The following is a 24,042-nucleotide window of genomic DNA, read 5'->3' as shown; positions in this document are numbered from 1 at the left end:
TACAGAGGGTTAGGCTATGCTATTGTGCACCTACCTGATGCATCAGAAGGTGCGAGGCCCTTGCTAAATTCTGTGCACAGACTTTGAGATCTATGCTTTAGACTGTATCTAAACCTGCTCCAACATGGACTGACATTCTGGCCTACTTTCAGCCGATGCGACTTGTCTGTCGCTGAACAGTCGCTTTTTATGTATTCAGCACCTATGTATAATGTTGTAAAAATGCTCTAGAAGCTAAAGTCGCAGAAATGTCACACATATTTGGCCTGCAACTTTCTGTGCGACAAATTCAGACAGGAAAAATCAGTATAAATCCTTAGAAAATTATCCCCCAGTGTCTCCATCTGCTGGCGGTATTGAATAAGCATTGCTGCACTGATGGGGTATGCATTAGACGAAAAAAAAGAAGAAAAAGAAGAATAATACGCCCAGAAAAGAGGCGAAAAAGAGAAAAACGTAAAAAAACGTGAAAAAAAAGTAAGAGGAAGAGAAGGGAAAAAAAGGTGGAAATGGGTTTAAAAGTGATTTCGGCGGAGAAATATATATATATATATATATATATATATATATATATATACGCGCACACACACACATAGATATAAACGTATTCTCCGTTGAGATATTGCAGCCGCTGCTGTGTCCAGGCCCAGGAGCCTTAGCACTGTGCTGTGATGTCACTCAATACCACTGACATCACTAGGTGTAAACAACATCTCTCCTTTGCTGTGTATGTGACTATGGAGCTGTTTGGTGATGTCGTCTATTACGGCCTTCATAGAAGCAACAGGAGATTGTTGCATCCATCTAGAACCCTCAGAACTACAGTGCTATGATGTCACTCACTTCCACAGGCCTTGCAGAGTGTAAACAACAACAACCCAGCTTTGTTGTGTATGTAACCATAGGGATTTGTGATGTCACCTAGAACCTTCACAGCAGCGACAGCTTTATGAGGAGCATCAGCACTGCTCTGCCTGAGCAGAACCATCACCGCCATAGGTTGTCAAATAACCCGGATTTAACCCACACAGGTAAGTCCAATGGGGTGCAGGCATGTCCTCTATGCTTACAGCTTCCCGTGGGTGTTGGTTTGATACCGTTTGGGGACAGCCAAGGAGGCATCTGCAGGCAACAAAGGTAGGTGTGTGCTTGTGTGTGTGTTTCCTATGCAGATCCTAAGCCCAGTGTCACATGCAAGTAGGAGGAGTAAGAAGGGTTCCTGGCAAATCCGGGTTATGGATTGCATTTAAAAAGGCCCCGTGGGAGTGCAATGGGCCCCTGTCTTGCTGCTTAGCAATAATGGTATGGGTTTAGGTTCTGCTGTGTGTACTGGTGGTTGACTGCCCCCCAGCCCAGAGTGTGCATGGAAAATTGTCTGGCAGCCTCCCTGACAGCAAGCAGTGATAGTGCCCATGAAGGGGACCTTGTTGGGCCCGCCCCTTTCACGGTTATCGCTTCTCGGCCTTTTGGCTAAGATCAAGTGTAGTATCTGTTCTTATCAGTTTAATATCTGATACGTCCCCTATCTGGGGACCATATATTAAATGGATTTTTGAGAACGGGGGCCGATTTCGAAGCTTGCTTCCGTCGCCCTATGCATTGACCCGATATGGCAGTATCTTCGGGTACAGTGCACCACCCCCTTACAGGGTTAAAAAGAAAGATTACTACTTTCATTGCTACCTGCTTGCTGGCTAGCCAGCTAGCCAGCCCTGTGGGCCTTGCTGCTGCTGCAGCCAAAAAACAAAAGGTGGTGCTGCTGCTGCTTCTGCTGCTTCTGCTTCTGCTTGTGTCTGGCCCCTGTTGGAGCGTCCAGGCACAGGACTTCTGCTGCTGCTGACTAAATGGCCTCCTTAATTGGATCATTTGAGTAGCCAGCACACCTGTGCAGGTAGGGCATGACATGATAGGCAGCTGCCTTGATAGCGGGTGGGTGCTGAATGTTCCTAATTGACAAAATAAGATTAATGCTTATGAAGAAATATAAAATCTCATCCCTTCCCCAATATCGCGCCACACCCCTACCCCTTAATTCCCTGGTTGAACTTGATGGACATATGTCTTTTTTCGACCGTACTAACTATGTAACTATGTAACATAACATGGGGGGGGGGGGGGGTCTCCTGGCTGTTCACACAGGTGTGTCATTGCTGTACATTGACCATGCATTGCTTCTGTGGTATTGCAAAGGCAAAGACAAATGCTTCCAGCCATCCATTGCACTAATGGATTGGTCATCAGCTGGCTGTCTATGTCCCGCATCAATATAGACCAAAGTACAGAGGGTTAGGCTATGCTATTGTGCACCTACCTGATGCATCAGAAGGTGCGAGGCCCTTGCTAAATTCTGTGCACAGACTTTGAGATCTATGCTTTAGACTGTATCTAAACCTGCTCCAACATGGACTGACATTCTGGCCTACTTTCAGCCGATGCGACTTGTCTGTCGCTGAACAGTCGCTTTTTATGTATTCAGCACCTATGTATAATGTTGTAAAAATGCTCTAGAAGCTAAAGTCGCAGAAATGTCACACATATTTGGCCTGCAACTTTCTGTGCGACAAATTCAGACAGGAAAAATCAGTATAAATCCTTAGAAAATTATCCCCCAGTGTCTCCATCTGCTGGCGGTATTGAATAAGCATTGCTGCACTGATGGGGTATGCATTAGACGAAAAAAAAGAAGAAAAAGAAGAATAATACGCCCAGAAAAGAGGCGAAAAGGAGAAAAACGTAAAAAAACGTGAAAAAAAAGTAAGAGGAAGAGAAGGGAAAAAAAGGTGGAAATGGGTTTAAAAGTGATTTCGGCGGAGAAATATATATATATATATATATATATATATATATATATATATATATATACGCGCACACACACACATAGATATAAACGTATTCTCCGTTGAGATATTGCAGCCGCTGCTGTGTCCAGGCCCAGGAGCCTTAGCACTGTGCTGTGATGTCACTCAATACCACTGACATCACTAGGTGTAAACAACATCTCTCCTTTGCTGTGTATGTGACTATGGAGCTGTTTGGTGATGTCGTCTATTACGGCCTTCATAGAAGCAACAGGAGATTGTTGCATCCATCTAGAACCCTCAGAACTACAGTGCTATGATGTCACTCACTTCCACAGGCCTTGCAGAGTGTAAACAACAACAACCCAGCTTTGTTGTGTATGTAACCATAGGGATTTGTGATGTCACCTAGAACCTTCACAGCAGCGACAGCTTTATGAGGAGCATCAGCACTGCTCTGCCTGAGCAGAACCATCACCGCCATAGGTTGTCAAATAACCCGGATTTAACCCACACAGGTAAGTCCAATGGGGTGCAGGCATGTCCTCTATGCTTACAGCTTCCCGTGGGTGTTGGTTTGATACCGTTTGGGGACAGCCAAGGAGGCATCTGCAGGCAACAAAGGTAGGTGTGTGCTTGTGTGTGTGTTTCCTATGCAGATCCTAAGCCCAGTGTCACATGCAAGTAGGAGGAGTAAGAAGGGTTCCTGGCAAATCCGGGTTATGGATTGCATTTAAAAAGGCCCCGTGGGAGTGCAATGGGCCCCTGTCTTGCTGCTTAGCAATAATGGTATGGGTTTAGGTTCTGCTGTGTGTACTGGTGGTTGACTGCCCCCCAGCCCAGAGTGTGCATGGAAAATTGTCTGGCAGCCTCCCTGACAGCAAGCAGTGATAGTGCCCATGAAGGGGACCTTGTTGGGCCCGCCCCTTTCACGGTTATCGCTTCTCGGCCTTTTGGCTAAGATCAAGTGTAGTATCTGTTCTTATCAGTTTAATATCTGATACGTCCCCTATCTGGGGACCATATATTAAATGGATTTTTGAGAACGGGGGCCGATTTCGAAGCTTGCTTCCGTCGCCCTATGCATTGACCCGATATGGCAGTATCTTCGGGTACAGTGCACCACCCCCTTACAGGGTTAAAAAGAAAGATTCCTACTTTCATTGCTACCTGCTTGCTGGCTAGCCAGCTAGCCAGCCCTGTGGGCCTTGCTGCTGCTGCAGCCAAAAAACAAAAGGTGGTGCTGCTGCTGCTTCTGCTGCTTCTGCTTCTGCTTGTGTCTGGCCCCTGTTGGAGCGTCCAGGCACAGGACTTCTGCTGCTGCTGACTAAATGGCCTCCTTAATTGGATCATTTGAGTAGCCAGCACACCTGTGCAGGTAGGGCATGACATGATAGGCAGCTGCCTTGATAGCGGGTGGGTGCTGAATGTTCCTAATTGACAAAATAAGATTAATGCTTATGAAGAAATATAAAATCTCATCCCTTCCCCAATATCGCGCCACACCCCTACCCCTTAATTCCCTGGTTGAACTTGATGGACATATGTCTTTTTTCGACCGTACTAACTATGTAACTATGTAACATAACATGGGGGGGGGGGGTCTCCTGGCTGTTCACACAGGTGTGTCATTGCTGTACATTGACCATGCATTGCTTCTGTGGTATTGCAAAGGCAAAGACAAATGCTTCCAGCCATCCATTGCACTAATGGATTGGTCATCAGCTGGCTGTCTATGTCCCGCATCAATATAGACCAAAGTACAGAGGGTTAGGCTATGCTATTGTGCACCTACCTGATGCATCAGAAGGTGCGAGGCCCTTGCTAAATTCTGTGCACAGACTTTGAGATCTATGCTTTAGACTGTATCTAAACCTGCTCCAACATGGACTGACATTCTGGCCTACTTTCAGCCGATGCGACTTGTCTGTCGCTGAACAGTCGCTTTTTATGTATTCAGCACCTATGTATAATGTTGTAAAAATGCTCTAGAAGCTAAAGTCGCAGAAATGTCACACATATTTGGCCTGCAACTTTCTGTGCGACAAATTCAGACAGGAAAAATCAGTATAAATCCTTAGAAAATTATCCCCCAGTGTCTCCATCTGCTGGCGGTATTGAATAAGCATTGCTGCACTGATGGGGTATGCATTAGACGAAAAAAAAGAAGAAAAAGAAGAATAATACGCCCAGAAAAGAGGCGAAAAGGAGAAAAACGTAAAAAAACGTGAAAAAAAAGTAAGAGGAAGAGAAGGGAAAAAAAGGTGGAAATGGGTTTAAAAGTGATTTCGGCGGAGAAATATATATATATATATATATATATATATATATATATATATACGCGCACACACACACATAGATATAAACGTATTCTCCGTTGAGATATTGCAGCCGCTGCTGTGTCCAGGCCCAGGAGCCTTAGCACTGTGCTGTGATGTCACTCAATACCACTGACATCACTAGGTGTAAACAACATCTCTCCTTTGCTGTGTATGTGACTATGGAGCTGTTTGGTGATGTTGTCTATTACGGCCTTCATAGAAGCAACAGGAGATTGTTGCATCCATCTAGAACCCTCAGAACTACAGTGCTATGATGTCACTCACTTCCACAGGCCTTGCAGAGTGTAAACAACAACAACCCAGCTTTGTTGTGTATGTAACCATAGGGATTTGTGATGTCACCTAGAACCTTCACAGCAGCGACAGCTTTATGAGGAGCATCAGCACTGCTCTGCCTGAGCAGAACCATCACCGCCATAGGTTGTCAAATAACCCGGATTTAACCCACACAGGTAAGTCCAATGGGGTGCAGGCATGTCCTCTATGCTTACAGCTTCCCGTGGGTGTTGGTTTGATACCGTTTGGGGACAGCCAAGGAGGCATCTGCAGGCAACAAAGGTAGGTGTGTGCTTGTGTGTGTGTTTCCTATGCAGATCCTAAGCCCAGTGTCACATGCAAGTAGGAGGAGTAAGAAGGGTTCCTGGCAAATCCGGGTTATGGATTGCATTTAAAAAGGCCCCGTGGGAGTGCAATGGGCCCCTGTCTTGCTGCTTAGCAATAATGGTATGGGTTTAGGTTCTGCTGTGTGTACTGGTGGTTGACTGCCCCCCAGCCCAGAGTGTGCATGGAAAATTGTCTGGCAGCCTCCCTGACAGCAAGCAGTGATAGTGCCCATGAAGGGGACCTTGTTGGGCCCGCCCCTTTCACGGTTATCGCTTCTCGGCCTTTTGGCTAAGATCAAGTGTAGTATCTGTTCTTATCAGTTTAATATCTGATACGTCCCCTATCTGGGGACCATATATTAAATGGATTTTTGAGAACGGGGGCCGATTTCGAAGCTTGCTTCCGTCGCCCTATGCATTGACCCGATATGGCAGTATCTTCGGGTACAGTGCACCACCCCCTTACAGGGTTAAAAAGAAAGATTCCTACTTTCATTGCTACCTGCTTGCTGGCTAGCCAGCTAGCCAGCCCTGTGGGCCTTGCTGCTGCTGCAGCCAAAAAACAAAAGGTGGTGCTGCTGCTGCTTCTGCTGCTTCTGCTTCTGCTTGTGTCTGGCCCCTGTTGGAGCGTCCAGGCACAGGACTTCTGCTGCTGCTGACTAAATGGCCTCCTTAATTGGATCATTTGAGTAGCCAGCCTTGATAGCGGGTGGGTGCTGAATGTTCCTAATTGACAAAATAAGATTAATGCTTATGAAGAAATATAAAATCTCATCCCTTCCCCAATATCGCGCCACACCCCTACCCCTTAATTCCCTGGTTGAACTTGATGGACATATGTCTTTTTTCGACCGTACTAACTATGTAACTATGTAACATAACATGGGGGGGGGGGGTCTCCTGGCTGTTCACACAGGTGTGTCATTGCTGTACATTGACCATGCATTGCTTCTGTGGTATTGCAAAGGCAAAGACAAATGCTTCCAGCCATCCATTGCACTAATGGATTGGTCATCAGCTGGCTGTCTATGTCCCGCATCAATATAGACCAAAGTACAGAGGGTTAGGCTATGCTATTGTGCACCTACCTGATGCATCAGAAGGTGCGAGGCCCTTGCTAAATTCTGTGCACAGACTTTGAGATCTATGCTTTAGACTGTATCTAAACCTGCTCCAACATGGACTGACATTCTGGCCTACTTTCAGCCGATGCGACTTGTCTGTCGCTGAACAGTCGCTTTTTATGTATTCAGCACCTATGTATAATGTTGTAAAAATGCTCTAGAAGCTAAAGTCGCAGAAATGTCACACATATTTGGCCTGCAACTTTCTGTGCGACAAATTCAGACAGGAAAAATCAGTATAAATCCTTAGAAAATTATCCCCCAGTGTCTCCATCTGCTGGCGGTATTGAATAAGCATTGCTGCACTGATGGGGTATGCATTAGACGAAAAAAAAGAAGAAAAAGAAGAATAATACGCCCAGAAAAGAGGCGAAAAGGAGAAAAACGTAAAAAAACGTGAAAAAAAAGTAAGAGGAAGAGAAGGGAAAAAAAGGTGGAAATGGGTTTAAAAGTGATTTTGGCGGAGAAATATATATATATATATATATATATATATATATATATATATATATGCGCACACACACACATAGATATAAACGTATTCTCCGTTGAGATATTGCAGCCGCTGCTGTGTCCAGGCCCAGGAGCCTTAGCACTGTGCTGTGATGTCACTCAATACCACTGACATCACTAGGTGTAAACAACATCTCTCCTTTGCTGTGTATGTGACTATGGAGCTGTTTGGTGATGTCGTCTATTACAGCCTTCATAGAAGCAACAGGAGATTGTTGCATCCATCTTGAACCCTCAGAACTACAGTGCTATGATGTCACTCACTTCCACAGGCCTTGCAGAGTGTAAACAACAACAACCCAGCTTTGTTGTGTATGTAACCATAGGGATTTGTGATGTCACCTAGAACCTTCACAGCAGCGACAGCTTTATGAGGAGCATCAGCACTGCTCTGCCTGAGCAGAACCATCACCGCCATAGGTTGTCAAATAACCCGGATTTAACCCACACAGGTAAGTCCAATGGGGTGCAGGCATGTCCTCTATGCTTACAGCTTCCCGTGGGTGTTGGTTTGATACCGTTTGGGGACAGCCAAGGAGGCATCTGCAGGCAACAAAGGTAGGTGTGTGCTTGTGTGTGTGTTTCCTATGCAGATCCTAAGCCCAGTGTCACATGCAAGTAGGAGGAGTAAGAAGGGTTCCTGGCAAATCCGGGTTATGGATTACATTTAAAAAGGCCCCGTGGGAGTGCAATGGGCCCCTGTCTTGCTGCTTAGCAATAATGGTATGGGTTTAGGTTCTGCTGTGTGTACTGGTGGTTGACTGCCCCCCAGCCCAGAGTGTGCATGGAAAATTGTCTGGCAGCCTCCCTGACAGCAAGCAGTGATAGTGCCCATGAAGGGGACCTTGTTGGGCCCGCCCCTTTCACGGTTATCGCTTCTCGGCCTTTTGGCTAAGATCACGTGTGGATTTCTGTGCGTGGTTTGGGTTGAAAGGAGTGGTGATCGGGGCCCTCTTTACGGGGGGCCCTGGATTGTTGCTGAGCTGCGATCGTGGGTTTTACCTGCAAAAATGAGCGAGAAGGCGCGTGGACTTGAGGACACGGTGCGGATCTACGTTCCTGGCGAGCACCGGGGGACGATCGGACTTGACCAAATCGTTGTGGAGATTCTTCGCAAGCTTGATTACCTACAGGTATGGAATGTATTGGCTATACAGGATTTTCCTAGGCAAGGAATTTATGATATTACTTTTTGTGGTTCTGAGATTTGCCAGAGAGTCTATATGGATCTTGAAGAAATGAAGAGGAAAAGTGAGCCTGCTATAATGAAGAAGATTAAAGTGGAACCGTTATTTATGAATACAACAAAGGTAGTAATTGTCCACATGTATAATCCTAAGGTTTCTGATGAAATGGTTACAAACTTTTTGTTCCGGTATTGCGAGGAAGTGAAATTTATAGGAAGACTTAAGAACAAGTTTGGGTACTTTAATTGTAAGAGAAAGTTTATTGTAAAATTTAAAAAAGATGAAGGAATGCAAGATGGAAGGAAGAGCATACCACAGGTGTTTTCTATCGGAGGAGAGAGAGGTTTCTGCTTTTATGAAGGCCAGTTGCAATATTGTAGAAAGTGCCATGCCTATGGCCATGTGCAGGATTATTGCCCTGAGAAAGGAGAATGTTGCAGAAATTGTGGGAAAACTGGTCATGAAGCAAGTATCTGTACAGAGAAGAAGACATGTGATATCTGTGGAAGTGAGGAACATTTGGCAAGAGGCTGTGATATGTGGTATAAAAAGAAGAGAAGTTATGCTGATGCAGCTGGGAATAGAGGAGAACAAAGAGAAAAAGGGGGAGGGAGGTTTGTTCCTGGAGTTGGTGAGAGTGTGAGTGTGAGTGTTAATGTGGCACAGGTGGCTGAGGAAAGTTCTGTGATAGTGGAGCACATTAGCACTCAGGAGAGGTCAGGGGAGGAGGGTGTTTCCACTGCTGTGACTGGTGAGGAGACAGGTGTGGGAGGTGAATTTACCTTGGTGAAAAAGAAAAAAGCAAAAAAAGTGAAAGTGGTGGAGAAAATTGAGACAGTGTATGGTGATGTTCTTTCTAGTGAAGAGGCTATGGATGATATTGAATGTCCAAACCCAATTGTGGGGGAGGAGGAGGGAATGGAGGTTGTTGGGTCATCTCAGAGATCTCTAACACCTGGTCAGAGAGTTTCTCGCAGTAAGGAAGAAGAGGAGGAGGAAGATGAGGATGTGCAGGTTGTGAATAAAAGGTGTAAGACAGGGAGCTGGTCTGAGGATCAGGAATCCCTTGTGCTTGGTAGTGATAATGAAATAGACAGGGACTCTAACATAGGGTCGCCTGATTGTTTTGCAAGCTTACATAGGAAAGTTGAAGGCCAAAATGTTAATTTCTAAGTTAAGATGGATTTTAAAGCATTTGGTTTTCTTTTCCTAGTTATTATGACTTTGGTTGTAACAACTATTAATGTAAGAAGTATTGAGTCTGAAATTAGGAGAGCTGCAATTTTTGATATTCTTGAGAATGTTAGAAGTGATGTGATATGTTTACAGGAGTGTGCAATAAAGTCAGCACCTTATGCAAATGAGTGGAAGTGTGGGCAGTCCTTCTGGTCCACATGTGCAGAAAACAAAAATGAAGGTGTGGGGATTTTATTGCAAAACAGGGACATTAAAGTTTTAAATTGCCAAATTTTAGTACCTGGTCGTTGTATGGTTTTAATTTTTGAGGTTTTGGGCCAGAGGATGAGAATTTTTAATGTGTATGCTCCAGCAGAAAAACAAGCACGTTTGTCTTTTTTAGAGTCCCTTAAGTTTTTTATCCCTGGTCGTGAAGATACTATTATTGTTGGCGATTTTAACTGCATTAGATCCGTCAATGATCGTGAGAGCTCTGCTGAGGTTAGAACTGATATTACTTCCAATGTTTTAAATCAAATTATTCAAGACTTGCATTTTACTGATGTTGGGCTGATGGTTAGCACTGATGAAAGATATACGTACATATCAGATAGTGGCCGCTGTAAATCCCGGATCGATTACATCCTGGTCTCTGATGGGATTAAGGTGGTCCGGTGCAATCAAATGATGTCAACTTTCTCAGACCACAAGATGGTGTCGGCTGAGATAAGTGTCACAGAGTCCCTTCATTTTGGGAGGGGGCTCTGGAAATTAAATGTAAGTCTATTGGAAGATGAGGAAGTAATGGCTGGTTTTAATCATGTGTTTTTATCCTGTGTTTCTAAACAACCTGATTTTAGTAATGTCTTAGTGTGGTGGGAATGGGCTAAAGGAGAGTTTTCTAATTTCTTTAAGATGTTTTGCATAAAGAGAGCACAAGAGAAGAGGAAGAGTGATGAAAGGCTTGTATCCCGGTTAGAGACTCTCTATAAGTTTAAACGTGTTGGTGTGGAGGTGGAGGATGAGATTGTTAAGGTGAAGGGGGAGATGAAAAAAAGGTTGTTGGAAAAGGGAAGGAATATTGTATATAAGTCTAAAGTGCAGCACCTAGAAGAAAATGAGCAGTGTACACGGTATTTCTTTAAAAAATGTTTTAATGCTAAAGGTGTTTTTAAATCTGTTTTTACCCCTACGGGGGAAGTTTTTGGAGAGGAGATGGTGAAGGAGATTGGCAGATTTTATGAGACACTCTTTAGTAATAAGAGCAGAGCCAGTGAGACGGAGATGAATGATTATTGTAATATTTTGGAGAATAAAGTTCCTGTTGAAAAAATAGATTTTTTGATTGATGATGTTAGTGAAGGGGAGATCAAGCAGGCCCTGGATAAGATGGCCAAAGGGAAGACACCAGGCTGTGATGGTCTCCCCGCTGAGTTTTATTCTGCGTTCTGGAATATTTTAAGTAAAGAGTTTACACGGGTGGTGCAATATGTTTTTAACTCAGGTGTTTTAGCTGAATCTATGAAGAAAGGGGTCATAACATTAATTCATAAAAAAGGTGATGGCAGAGATCTTAAAAATTGGAGACCTATAACTTTATTAAATTGTGACTACAAGATAATTGCTAAGATTGTGGCTAATAGACTGAGTGATGTAGTGGACCACCTTGTGGGAGAATACCAAGTTTGTGCAGTACCGAAAAGAAAAATAACAGATAATTTATTGCTTTTAAGAGACTCTATTTATTACAGTAACTTTAACAAGAATGCACTGTTTGTTGAGTCCATAGATTTCGAAAAGGCTTATGATAAGGTTGCACATGATTTTATGTTCATTGCTTTAAAACACTTAGGTATTCCAGAAAAGTTATTATCTGTTATTATGAGTTTTTATCATGGGGTGACAAGTCAGATTTTAGTAAATGGGCATGTGGGGCCTGCTTTTAATGTCTTGTCTGGAGTCAGACAGGGATGCCCACTCTCCCCAATTCTGTTTATATGCGTTATAGAGGGCCTGTTGAAGAATGTGCAGAAAGATAAATGTGTGAGTGGTGTTTTTATTCCAGGTAGTGATGGTAGTAAGTTAAAGGTTTTAAGTTATATGGACGATGTGGTTTTTACTTGTACATCCCAAGCAGATCTCAACAGAGTAAATTTGCATGTGAGGATTTTTTGTTGTGTGGCTGGGATGAATGTGAACTGGGGGAAGTGCCAATTATGCAGTTTTGGGAACCAAGAGAATATAGTAGTGGATGGTGTTAAGAAAAAAGAAGACATTGAAGTGCTAGGAGTGATATTTGACAAAGACCTCAAAGGAAAGAAAAGTTATGAGACTTTGGACAGTAAAATTGAGAAGAAGCTATCCTTCTGGAGGTTAAGGAACTTGTCACTTAAAGGGAAAGTTCTTATCATTAAGTCTGTAATCCTACCGCTTCTCTTGTATACGGCTATGGTGCTTCCTCCAGGGAAGTTATGGACTAGGAGAGTTACAAGGAAGCTTTTTGTGTTCTTCTGGGGGTCTAAGATGGAGAAAATGAGAAGAGAAGAAGTGATGAAGAGTATGAATTTGGGCGGATATAACTTTCCAAACATTGATCTGTTTTTAAAGGTGCACTATTTTCTTTTAATTTTTAAATTGATACAGTGCAATAATAGGGCGGCAGACATGAGTAAATACCTTGCAGGATGGTTGTTTTCCAAATGGGGCTGGTGTGAGAGGGATTTGAGGAGACCCATAGCACATGTGATACCTACCTTCTATGTGCTCCTCAGGTCTTTCAATGATCAATTTGGTTTGAGCTCTTTAGGTGAACCTGATAAAAAGAAAATAGAACAGGAAATAAGGAAAAATGAGAGATTATATGAAGTACCATTCTGCACTAATGCTCAGTCTGTGAAGATTTGGAAGTTTTTTAAAGTTATTGGACTATCAAACAGACAAAAAGACGTTAGTTGGATGTCCTTTCATGGCTGCCTCCCAACCCGATCTTTTTTAAATGGAAGAGGTTTGAGAATAAGTGACAGATGCCCAAGAGAGGGTTGTGGAGGTAGAGAAGACTTAGTGCACCTTTATTGGGACTGTTTTTATGCAAAAGAATTTTTTATGTTTTTAAAGAGGTTTTTAATCCAACTCACTGGATATAATAGTTTTTCTTTTGAGAAAGTTTTTATTGGTCAAGATCTTAGTAAAAAGGAAGATACACGTACTAATTGGATTCTTTTTTCTGTTTTTAAAGAGGTTTTATGGGACTCACGCAATTTGCTTGTTTTTAAAAATGTTGTTATTTCTCCGAGGGAATTGAAAAGATTGTTTTTAGGAAGGATTTTTACTATCTTTCTACTGGACAAAAAGAGAATTGGTGAAGAAGAAGCGGAGAAAATCTGGATGCATACACGATGGAAGAATTTATAAGAAGTACGTAAAGGAGAAAGCTGTAAGTTTTTGACCAATTTCTGTGATTGTTTTTGACATGTTTTTTTTGTTTTGTTGTTTTGGTCACTTTTTCTTGGCACTCGGTTCCCTTAGTTAGTTTTTTCCGTATGATGTTTTTTCAGATATTGTTTTAAGTGACGAGTCTTGGTAGGTGACCTGATGATCGTCCAAACAATAGTCTGTAACTGAGGAAAAAAAAAAAAAAAAAAAAAAAATAAAAAAAAAATAAAAAAAAAAAAAAAAAATCTGTTCTTATCAGTTTAATATCTGATACGTCCCCTATCTGGGGACCATATATTAAATGGATTTTTGAGAACGGGGGCCGATTTCGAAGCTTGCTTCCGTCGCCCTATGCATTGACCCGATATGGCAGTATCTTCGGGTACAGTGCACCACCCCCTTACAGGGTTAAAAAGAAAGATTCCTACTTTCATTGCTACCTGCTTGCTGGCTAGCCAGCTAGCCAGCCCTGTGGGCCTTGCTGCTGCTGCAGCCAAAAAACAAAAGGTGGTGCTGCTGCTGCTTCTGCTGCTTCTGCTTCTGCTTGTGTCTGGCCCCTGTTGGAGCGTCCAGGCACAGGACTTCTGCTGCTGCTGACTAAATGGCCTCCTTAATTGGATCATTTGAGTAGCCAGCACACCTGTGCAGGTAGGGCATGACATGATAGGCAGCTGCCTTGATAGCGGGTGGGTGCTGAATGTTCCTAATTGACAAAATAAGATTAATGCTTATGAAGAAATATAAAATCTCATCCCTTCCCCAATATCGCGCCACACCCCTACCCCTTAATTCCCTGGTTGAACTTGATGGACATATGTCTTTTTTCGACCGTACTAACTATGTAACTATGTAACATAACATGGGGGGGGGGGGGGTCTCCTGGCTGTTCACACAGGTGTGTCATTGCTGTACATTGACCATGCATTGCTTCTGTGGTATTGCAAAGGCAAAGACAAATGCTTCCAGCCATCCATTGCACTAATGGATTGGTCATCAGCTGGCTGTCTATGTCCCGCATCAATATAGACCAAAGTACAGAGGGTTAGGCTATGCTATTGTGCACCTACCTGATGCATCAGAAGGTGCGAGGCCCTTGCTAAATTCTGTGCACAGACTTTGAGATCTATGCTTTAGACTGTATCTAAACCTGCTCCAACATGGACTGACATTCTGGCCTACTTTCAGCCGATGCGACTTGTCTGTCGCTGAACAGTCGCTTTTTATGTATTCAGCACCTATGTATAATGTTGTAAAAATGCTCTAGAAGCTAAAGTCGCAGAAATGTCACACATATTTGGCCTGCAACTTTCTGTGCGACAAATTCAGACAGGAAAAATCAGTATAAATCCTTAGAAAATTATCCCCCAGTGTCTCCATCTGCTGGCGGTATTGAATAAGCATTGCTGCACTGATGGGGTATGCATTAGACGAAAAAAAAGAAGAAAAAGAAGAATAATACGCCCAGAAAAGAGGCGAAAAGGAGAAAAACGTAAAAAAACGTGAAAAAAAAGTAAGAGGAAGAGAAGGGAAAAAAAGGTGGAAATGGGTTTAAAAGTGATTTCGGCGGAGAAATATATATATATATATATATATATATATATATATATATATATATGCGCACACACACACATAGATATAAACGTATTCTCCGTTGAGATATTGCAGCCGCTGCTGTGTCCAGGCCCAGGAGCCTTAGCACTGTGCTGTGATGTCACTCAATACCACTGACATCACTAGGTGTAAACAACATCTCTCCTTTGCTGTGTATGTGACTATGGAGCTGTTTGGTGATGTCGTCTATTACGGCCTTCATAGAAGCAACAGGAGATTGTTGCATCCATCTTGAACCCTCAGAACTACAGTGCTATGATGTCACTCACTTCCACAGGCCTTGCAGAGTGTAAACAACAACAACCCAGCTTTGTTGTGTATGTAACCATAGGGATTTGTGATGTCACCTAGAACCTTCACAGCAGCGACAGCTTTATGAGGAGCATCAGCACTGCTCTGCCTGAGCAGAACCATCACCGCCATAGGTTGTCAAATAACCCGGATTTAACCCACACAGGTAAGTCCAATGGGGTGCAGGCATGTCCTCTATGCTTACAGCTTCCCGTGGGTGTTGGTTTGATACCGTTTGGGGACAGCCAAGGAGGCATCTGCAGGCAACAAAGGTAGGTGTGTGCTTGTGTGTGTGTTTCCTATGCAGATCCTAAGCCCAGTGTCACATGCAAGTAGGAGGAGTAAGAAGGGTTCCTGGCAAATCCGGGTTATGGATTGCATTTAAAAAGGCCCCGTGGGAGTGCAATGGGCCCCTGTCTTGCTGCTTAGCAATAATGGTATGGGTTTAGGTTCTGCTGTGTGTACTGGTGGTTGACTGCCCCCCAGCCCAGAGTGTGCATGGAAAATTGTCTGGCAGCCTCCCTGACAGCAAGCAGTGATAGTGCCCATGAAGGGGACCTTGTTGGGCCCGCCCCTTTCACGGTTATCGCTTCTCGGCCTTTTGGCTAAGATCAAGTGTAGTATCTGTTCTTATCAGTTTAATATCTGATACGTCCCCTATCTGGGGACCATATATTAAATGGATTTTTGAGAACGGGGGCCGATTTCGAAGCTTGCTTCCGTCGCCCTATGCATTGACCCGATATGGCAGTATCTTCGGGTACAGTGCACCACCCCCTTACAGGGTTAAAAAGAAAGATTCCTACTTTCATTGCTACCTGCTTGCTGGCTAGCCAGCTAGCCAGCCCTGTGGGCCTTGCTGCTGCTGCAGCCAAAAAACAAAAGGTGGTGCTGCTGCTGCTTCTGCTGCTTCTGCTTCTGCTTGTGTCTGGCCCCTGTTGGAGCGTCCAGGCACAGGACTTCTGCTGCTGCTGACTAAATGGCCTCCTTAATTGGATCATTTGAGTAGCCAGCACACCTGTGCAGGTAGGGCATGACATGATAGGCAGCTGCCTTGATAGCGGGTGGGTGCTGAATGTTCCTAATTGACAAAATAAGATTAATGCTTATGAAGAAATATAAAATCTCATCCCTTCCCCAATATCGCGCCACACCCCTACCCCTTAATTCCCTGGTTGAACTTGATGGACATATGTCTTTTTTCGACCGTACTAACTATGTAACTATGTAACATAACATGGGGGGGGGGGGTCTCCTGGCTGTTCACACAGGTGTGTCATTGCTGTACATTGACCATGCATTGCTTCTGTGGTATTGCAAAGGCAAAGACAAATGCTTCCAGCCATCCATTGCACTAATGGATTGGTCATCAGCTGGCTGTCTATGTCCCGCATCAATATAGACCAAAGTACAGAGGGTTAGGCTATGCTATTGTGCACCTACCTGATGCATCAGAAGGTGCGAGGCCCTTGCTAAATTCTGTGCACAGACTTTGAGATCTATGCTTTAGACTGTATCTAAACCTGCTCCAACATGGACTGACATTCTGGCCTACTTTCAGCCGATGCGACTTGTCTGTCGCTGAACAGTCGCTTTTTATGTATTCAGCACCTATGTATAATGTTGTAAAAATGCTCTAGAAGCTAAAGTCGCAGAAATGTCACACATATTTGGCCTGCAACTTTCTGTGCGACAAATTCAGACAGGAAAAATCAGTATAAATCCTTAGAAAATTATCCCCCAGTGTCTCCATCTGCTGGCGGTATTGAATAAGCATTGCTGCACTGATGGGGTATGCATTAGACGAAAAAAAAGAAGAAGAATAATACGCCCAGAAAAGAGGCGAAAAGGAGAAAAACGTAAAAAAACGTGAAAAAAAAGTAAGAGGAAGAGAAGGGAAAAAAAGGTGGAAATGGGTTTAAAAGTGATTTCGGCGGAGAAATATATATATATATATATATATGCGCACACACACACATAGATATAAACGTATTCTCCGTTGAGATATTGCAGCCGCTGCTGTGTCCAGGCCCAGGAGCCTTAGCACTGTGCTGTGATGTCACTCAATACCACTGACATCACTAGGTGTAAACAACATCTCTCCTTTGCTGTGTATGTGACTATGGAGCTGTTTGGTGATGTCGTCTATTACGGCCTTCATAGAAGCAACAGGAGATTGTTGCATCCATCTTGAACCCTCAGAACTACAGTGCTATGATGTCACTCACTTCCACAGGCCTTGCAGAGTGTAAACAACAACAACCCAGCTTTGTTGTGTATGTAACCATAGGGATTTGTGATGTCACCTAGAACCTTCACAGCAGCGACAGCTTTATGAGGAGCATCAGCACTGCTCTGCCTGAGCAGAACCATCACCGCCATAGGTTGTCAAATAACCCGGATTTAACCCACACAGGTAAGTCCAATGGGGTGCAGGCATGTCCTCTATGCTTACAGCTTCCCGTGGGTGTTGGTTTGATACCGTTTGGGGACAGCCAAGGAGGCATCTGCAGGCAACAAAGGTAGGTGTGTGCTTGTGTGTGTGTTTCCTATGCAGATCCTAAGCCCAGTGTCACATGCAAGTAGGAGGAGTAAGAAGGGTTCCTGGCAAATCCGGGTTATGGATTGCATTTAAAAAGGCCCCGTGGGAGTGCAATGGGCCCCTGTCTTGCTGCTTAGCAATAATGGTATGGGTTTAGGTTCTGCTGTGTGTACTGGTGGTTGACTGCCCCCCAGCCCAGAGTGTGCATGGAAAATTGTCTGGCAGCCTCCCTGACAGCAAGCAGTGATAGTGCCCATGAAGGGGACCTTGTTGGGCCCGCCCCTTTCACGGTTATCGCTTCTCGGCCTTTTGGCTAAGATCAAGTGTAGTATCTGTTCTTATCAGTTTAATATCTGATACGTCCCCTATCTGGGGACCATATATTAAATGGATTTTTGAGAACGGGGGCCGATTTCGAAGCTTGCTTCCGTCGCCCTATGCATTGACCCGATATGGCAGTATCTTCGGGTACAGTGCACCACCCCCTTACAGGGTTAAAAAGAAAGATTCCTACTTTCATTGCTACCTGCTTGCTGGCTAGCCAGCTAGCCAGCCCTGTGGGCCTTGCTGCTGCTGCAGCCAAAAAACAAAAGGTGGTGCTGCTGCTGCTTCTGCTGCTTCTGCTTCTCCTTGTGTCTGGCCCCTGTTGGAGCGTCCAGGCACAGGACTTCTGCTGCTGCTGACTAAATGGCCTCCTTAATTGGATCATTTGAGTAGCCAGCACACCTGTGCAGGTAGGGCATGACATGATAGGCAGCTGCCTTGATAGCGGGTGGGTGCTGAATGTTCCTAATTGACAAAATAAGATTAATGCTTATGAAGAAATATAAAATCTCATCCCTTCCCCAATATCGCGCCACACCCCTACCCCTTAATTCCCTGGTTGAACTTGATGGACATATGTCTTTTTTCGACCGTACTAACTATGTAACTATGTAACATAACATGGGGGGGGGGGGTCTCCTGGCTGTTCACACAGGTGTGTCATTGCTGTACATTGACCATGCATTGCTTCTGTGGTATTGCAAAGGCAAAGACAAATGCTTCCAGCCATCCATTGCACTAATGGATTGGTCATCAGCTGGCTGTCTATGTCCCGCATCAATATAGACCAAAGTACAGAGGGTTAGGCTATGCTATTGTGCACCTACCTGATGCATCAGAAGATGCGAGGCCCTTGCTAAATTCTGTGCACAGACTTTGAGATCTATGCTTTAGACTGTATCTAAACCTGCTCCAACATGGACTGACATTCTGGCCTACTTTCAGCCGATGCGACTTGTCTGTCGCTGAACAGTCGCTTTTTATGTATTCAGCACCTATGTATAATGTTGTAAAAATGCTCTAGAAGCTAAAGTCGCAGAAATGTCACACATATTTGGCCTGCAACTTTCTGTGCGACAAATTCAGACAGGAAAAATCAGTATAAATCCTTAGAAAATTATCCCCCAGTGTCTCCATCTGCTGGCGGTATTGAATAAGCATTGCTGCACTGATGGGGTATGCATTAGACGAAAAAAAAGAAGAAAAAGAAGAATAATACGCCCAGAAAAGAGGCGAAAAGGAGAAAAACGTAAAAAAACGTGAAAAAAAAGTAAGAGGAAGAGAAGGGAAAAAAAGGTGGAAATGGGTTTAAAAGTGATTTCGGCGGAGAAATATATATATATATATATATATATATATATATATATATATATATATGCGCACACACACACATAGATATAAACGTATTCTCCGTTGAGATATTGCAGCCGCTGCTGTGTCCAGGCCCAGGAGCCTTAGCACTGTGCTGTGATGTCACTCAATACCACTGACATCACTAGGTGTAAACAACATCTCTCCTTTGCTGTGTATGTGACTATGGAGCTGTTTGGTGATGTCGTCTATTACGGCCTTCATAGAAGCAACAGGAGATTGTTGCATCCATCTTGAACCCTCAGAACTACAGTGCTATGATGTCACTCACTTCCACAGGCCTTGCAGAGTGTAAACAACAACAACCCAGCTTTGTTGTGTATGTAACCATAGGGATTTGTGATGTCACCTAGAACCTTCACAGCAGCGACAGCTTTATGAGGAGCATCAGCACTGCTCTGCCTGAGCAGAACCATCACCGCCATAGGTTGTCAAATAACCCGGATTTAACCCACACAGGTAAGTCCAATGGGGTGCAGGCATGTCCTCTATGCTTACAGCTTCCCGTGGGTGTTGGTTTGATACCGTTTGGGGACAGCCAAGGAGGCATCTGCAGGCAACAAAGGTAGGTGTGTGCTTGTGTGTGTGTTTCCTATGCAGATCCTAAGCCCAGTGTCACATGCAAGTAGGAGGAGTAAGAAGGGTTCCTGGCAAATCCGGGTTATGGATTGCATTTAAAAAGGCCCCGTGGGAGTGCAATGGGCCCCTGTCTTGCTGCTTAGCAATAATGGTATGGGTTTAGGTTCTGCTGTGTGTACTGGTGGTTGACTGCCCCCCAGCCCAGAGTGTGCATGGAAAATTGTCTGGCAGCCTCCCTGACAGCAAGCAGTGATAGTGCCCATGAAGGGGACCTTGTTGGGCCCGCCCCTTTCACGGTTATCGCTTCTCGGCCTTTTGGCTAAGATCAAGTGTAGTATCTGTTCTTATCAGTTTAATATCTGATACGTCCCCTATCTGGGGACCATATATTAAATGGATTTTTGAGAACGGGGGCCGATTTCGAAGCTTGCTTCCGTCGCCCTATGCATTGACCCGATATGGCAGTATCTTCGGGTACAGTGCACCACCCCCTTACAGGGTTAAAAAGAAAGATTCCTACTTTCATTGCTACCTGCTTGCTGGCTAGCCAGCTAGCCAGCCCTGTGGGCCTTGCTGCTGCTGCAGCCAAAAAACAAAAGGTGGTGCTGCTGCTGCTTCTGCTGCTTCTGCTTCTGCTTGTGTCTGGCCCCTGTTGGAGCGTCCAGGCACAGGACTTCTGCTGCTGCTGACTAAATGGCCTCCTTAATTGGATCATTTGAGTAGCCAGCACACCTGTGCAGGTAGGGCATGACATGATAGGCAGCTGCCTTGATAGCGGGTGGGTGCTGAATGTTCCTAATTGACAAAATAAGATTAATGCTTATGAAGAAATATAAAATCTCATCCCTTCCCCAATATCGCGCCACACCCCTACCCCTTAATTCCCTGGTTGAACTTGATGGACATATGTCTTTTTTCGACCGTACTAACTATGTAACTATGTAACATAACATGGGGGGGGGGGGGGGTGTCTCCTGGCTGTTCACACAGGTGTGTCATTGCTGTACATTGACCATGCATTGCTTCTGTGGTATTGCAAAGGCAAAGACAAATGCTTCCAGCCATCCATTGCACTAATGGATTGGTCATCAGCTGGCTGTCTATGTCCCGCATCAATATAGACCAAAGTACAGAGGGTTAGGCTATGCTATTGTGCACCTACCTGATGCATCAGAAGGTGCGAGGCCCTTGCTAAATTCTGTGCACAGACTTTGAGATCTATGCTTTAGACTGTATCTAAACCTGCTCCAACATGGACTGACATTCTGGCCTACTTTCAGCCGATGCGACTTGTCTGTCGCTGAACAGTCGCTTTTTATGTATTCAGCACCTATGTATAATGTTGTAAAAATGCTCTAGAAGCTAAAGTCGCAGAAATGTCACACATATTTGGCCTGCAACTTTCTGTGCGACAAATTCAGACAGGAAAAATCAGTATAAATCCTTAGAAAATTATCCCCCAGTGTCTCCATCTGCTGGCGGTATTGAATAAGCATTGCTGCACTGATGGGGTATGCATTAGACGAAAAAAAAGAAGAAAAAGAAGAATAATACACCCAGAAAAGAGGCGAAAAGGAGAAAAACGTAAAAAAACGTGAAAAAAAAGTAAGAGGAAGAGAAGGGAAAAAAAGGTGGAAATGGGTTTAAAAGTGATTTCGGCGGAGAAATATATATATATATATATATATATATATATATATATATATATATATATATATATATGCGCACACACACACATAGATATAAACGTATTCTCCGTTGAGATATTGCAGCCGCTGCTGTGTCCAGGCCCAGGAGCCTTAGCACTGTGCTGTGATGTCACTCAATACCACTGACATCACTAGGTGTAAACAACATCTCTCCTTTGCTGTGTATGTGACTATGGAGCTGTTTGGTGATGTCGTCTATTACGGCCTTCATAGAAGCAACAGGAGATTGTTGCATCCATCTTGAACCCTCAGAACTACAGTGCTATGATGTCACTCACTTCCACAGGCCTTGCAGAGTGTAAACAACAACAACCCAGCTTTGTTGTGTATGTAACCATAGGGATTTGTGATGTCACCTAGAACCTTCACAGCAGCGACAGCTTTATGAGGAGCATCAGCACTGCTCTGCCTGAGCAGAACCATCACCGCCATAGGTTGTCAAATAACCCGGATTTAACCCACACAGGTAAGTCCAATGGGGTGCAGGCATGTCCTCTATGCTTACAGCTTCCCGTGGGTGTTGGTTTGATACCGTTTGGGGACAGCCAAGGAGGCATCTGCAGGCAACAAAGGTAGGTGTGTGCTTGTGTGTGTGTTTCCTATGCAGATCCTAAGCCCAGTGTCACATGCAAGTAGGAGGAGTAAGAAGGGTTCCTGGCAAATCCGGGTTATGGATTGCATTTAAAAAGGCCCCGTGGGAGTGCAATGGGCCCCTGTCTTGCTGCTTAGCAATAATGGTATGGGTTTAGGTTCTGCTGTGTGTACTGGTGGTTGACTGCCCCCCAGCCCAGAGTGTGCATGGAAAATTGTCTGGCAGCCTCCCTGACAGCAAGCAGTGATAGTGCCCATGAAGGGGACCTTGTTGGGCCCGCCCCTTTCACGGTTATCGCTTCTCGGCCTTTTGGCTAAGATCAAGTGTAGTATCTGTTCTTATCAGTTTAATATCTGATACGTCCCCTATCTGGGGACCATATATTAAATGGATTTTTGAGAACGGGGGCCGATTTCGAAGCTTGCTTCCGTCGCCCTATGCATTGACCCGATATGGCAGTATCTTCGGGTACAGTGCACCACCCCCTTACAGGGTTAAAAAGAAAGATTCCTACTTTCATTGCTACCTGCTTGCTGGCTAGCCAGCTAGCCAGCCCTGTGGGCCTTGCTGCTGCTGCAGCCAAAAAACAAAAGGTGGTGCTGCTGCTGCTTCTGCTGCTTCTGCTTCTGCTTGTGTCTGGCCCCTGTTGGAGCGTCCAGGCACAGGACTTCTGCTGCTGCTGACTAAATGGCCTCCTTAATTGGATCATTTGAGTAGCCAGCACACCTGTGCAGGTAGGGCATGACATGATAGGCAGCTGCCTTGATAGCGGGTGGGTGCTGAATGTTCCTAATTGACAAAATAAGATTAATGCTTATGAAGAAATATAAAATCTCATCCCTTCCCCAATATCGCGCCACACCCCTACCCCTTAATTCCCTGGTTGAACTTGATGGACATATGTCTTTTTTCGACCGTACTAACTATGTAACTATGTAACATAACAAGGGGGGGGGGGGTCTCCTGGCTGTTCACACAGGTGTGTCATTGCTGTACATTGACCATGCATTGCTTCTGTGGTATTGCAAAGGCAAAGACAAATGCTTCCAGCCATCCATTGCACTAATGGATTGGTCATCAGCTGGCTGTCTATGTCCCGCATCAATATAGACCAAAGTACAGAGGGTTAGGCTATGCTATTGTGCACCTACCTGATGCATCAGAAGGTGCGAGGCCCTTGCTAAATTCTGTGCACAGACTTTGAGATCTATGCTTTAGACTGTATCTAAACCTGCTCCAACATGGACTGACATTCTGGCCTACTTTCAGCCGATGCGACTTGTCTGTCGCTGAACAGTCGCTTTTTATGTATTCAGCACCTATGTATAATGTTGTAAAAATGCTCTAGAAGCTAAAGTCGCAGAAATGTCACACATATTTGGCCTGCAACTTTCTGTGCGACAAATTCAGACAGTTAAAATCAGTATAAATCCTTAGAAAATTATCCCCCAGTGTCTCCATCTGCTGGCGGTATTGAATAAGCATTGCTGCACTGATGGGGTATGCATTAGACGAAAAAAAAGAAGAAAAAGAAGAATAATACGCCCAGAAAAGAGGCGAAAAGGAGAAAAACGTAAAAAAACGTGAAAAAAAAGTAAGAGGAAGAGAAGGGAAAAAAAGGTGGAAATGGGTTTAAAAGTGATTTCGGCGGAGAAATATATATATATATATATATATATATATATATATATATATATATGCGCACACACACACATAGATATAAACGTATTCTCCGTTGAGATATTGCAGCCGCTGCTGTGTCCAGGCCCAGGAGCCTTAGCACTGTGCTGTGATGTCACTCAATACCACTGACATCACTAGGTGTAAACAACATCTCTCCTTTGCTGTG

General features: G+C 44.3%; 7 non-coding genes and 1 pseudogene across 7 annotated transcripts; all 8 read left to right on the top strand.

The window, feature by feature from the left end:
• The first annotated feature begins 1,450 nt into the window (after positions 1–1,450).
• On the top strand, positions 1,451–1,641 carry LOC130350300 (U2 spliceosomal RNA). The gene has a single exon (XR_008887445.1). It is a non-coding gene; the product is annotated as a U2 spliceosomal RNA (small nuclear RNA).
• A 2,094-nt stretch (positions 1,642–3,735) lies between these two features.
• Positions 3,736–3,926, top strand: LOC130350299 (U2 spliceosomal RNA). The gene has a single exon (XR_008887444.1). It is a non-coding gene; the product is annotated as a U2 spliceosomal RNA (small nuclear RNA).
• Positions 3,927–6,011: 2,085 nt separating this feature from the next.
• Positions 6,012–6,202, top strand: LOC130350298 (U2 spliceosomal RNA). The gene has a single exon (XR_008887443.1). It is a non-coding gene; the product is annotated as a U2 spliceosomal RNA (small nuclear RNA).
• Positions 6,203–13,399: 7,197 nt separating this feature from the next.
• Positions 13,400–13,572, top strand: LOC130350253 (U2 spliceosomal RNA; annotated as a pseudogene).
• A 2,089-nt stretch (positions 13,573–15,661) lies between these two features.
• Positions 15,662–15,852, top strand: LOC130350297 (U2 spliceosomal RNA). The gene has a single exon (XR_008887442.1). It is a non-coding gene; the product is annotated as a U2 spliceosomal RNA (small nuclear RNA).
• A 2,059-nt stretch (positions 15,853–17,911) lies between these two features.
• Positions 17,912–18,102, top strand: LOC130350296 (U2 spliceosomal RNA). The gene has a single exon (XR_008887441.1). It is a non-coding gene; the product is annotated as a U2 spliceosomal RNA (small nuclear RNA).
• A 2,089-nt stretch (positions 18,103–20,191) lies between these two features.
• On the top strand, positions 20,192–20,382 carry LOC130350295 (U2 spliceosomal RNA). The gene has a single exon (XR_008887440.1). It is a non-coding gene; the product is annotated as a U2 spliceosomal RNA (small nuclear RNA).
• Positions 20,383–22,486: 2,104 nt separating this feature from the next.
• On the top strand, positions 22,487–22,677 carry LOC130350293 (U2 spliceosomal RNA). Its single transcript, XR_008887439.1, has one exon. It is a non-coding gene; the product is annotated as a U2 spliceosomal RNA (small nuclear RNA).
• Positions 22,678–24,042: the final 1,365 nt, after the last annotated feature.

The sequence above is a fragment of the Hyla sarda genome, unplaced genomic scaffold, assembly GCF_029499605.1.
Source record: "Hyla sarda isolate aHylSar1 unplaced genomic scaffold, aHylSar1.hap1 scaffold_941, whole genome shotgun sequence".
Classification (NCBI taxonomy): domain Eukaryota; kingdom Metazoa; phylum Chordata; class Amphibia; order Anura; family Hylidae; genus Hyla; species Hyla sarda.
This window is presented reverse-complemented; position numbering and strand designations above follow the sequence as displayed.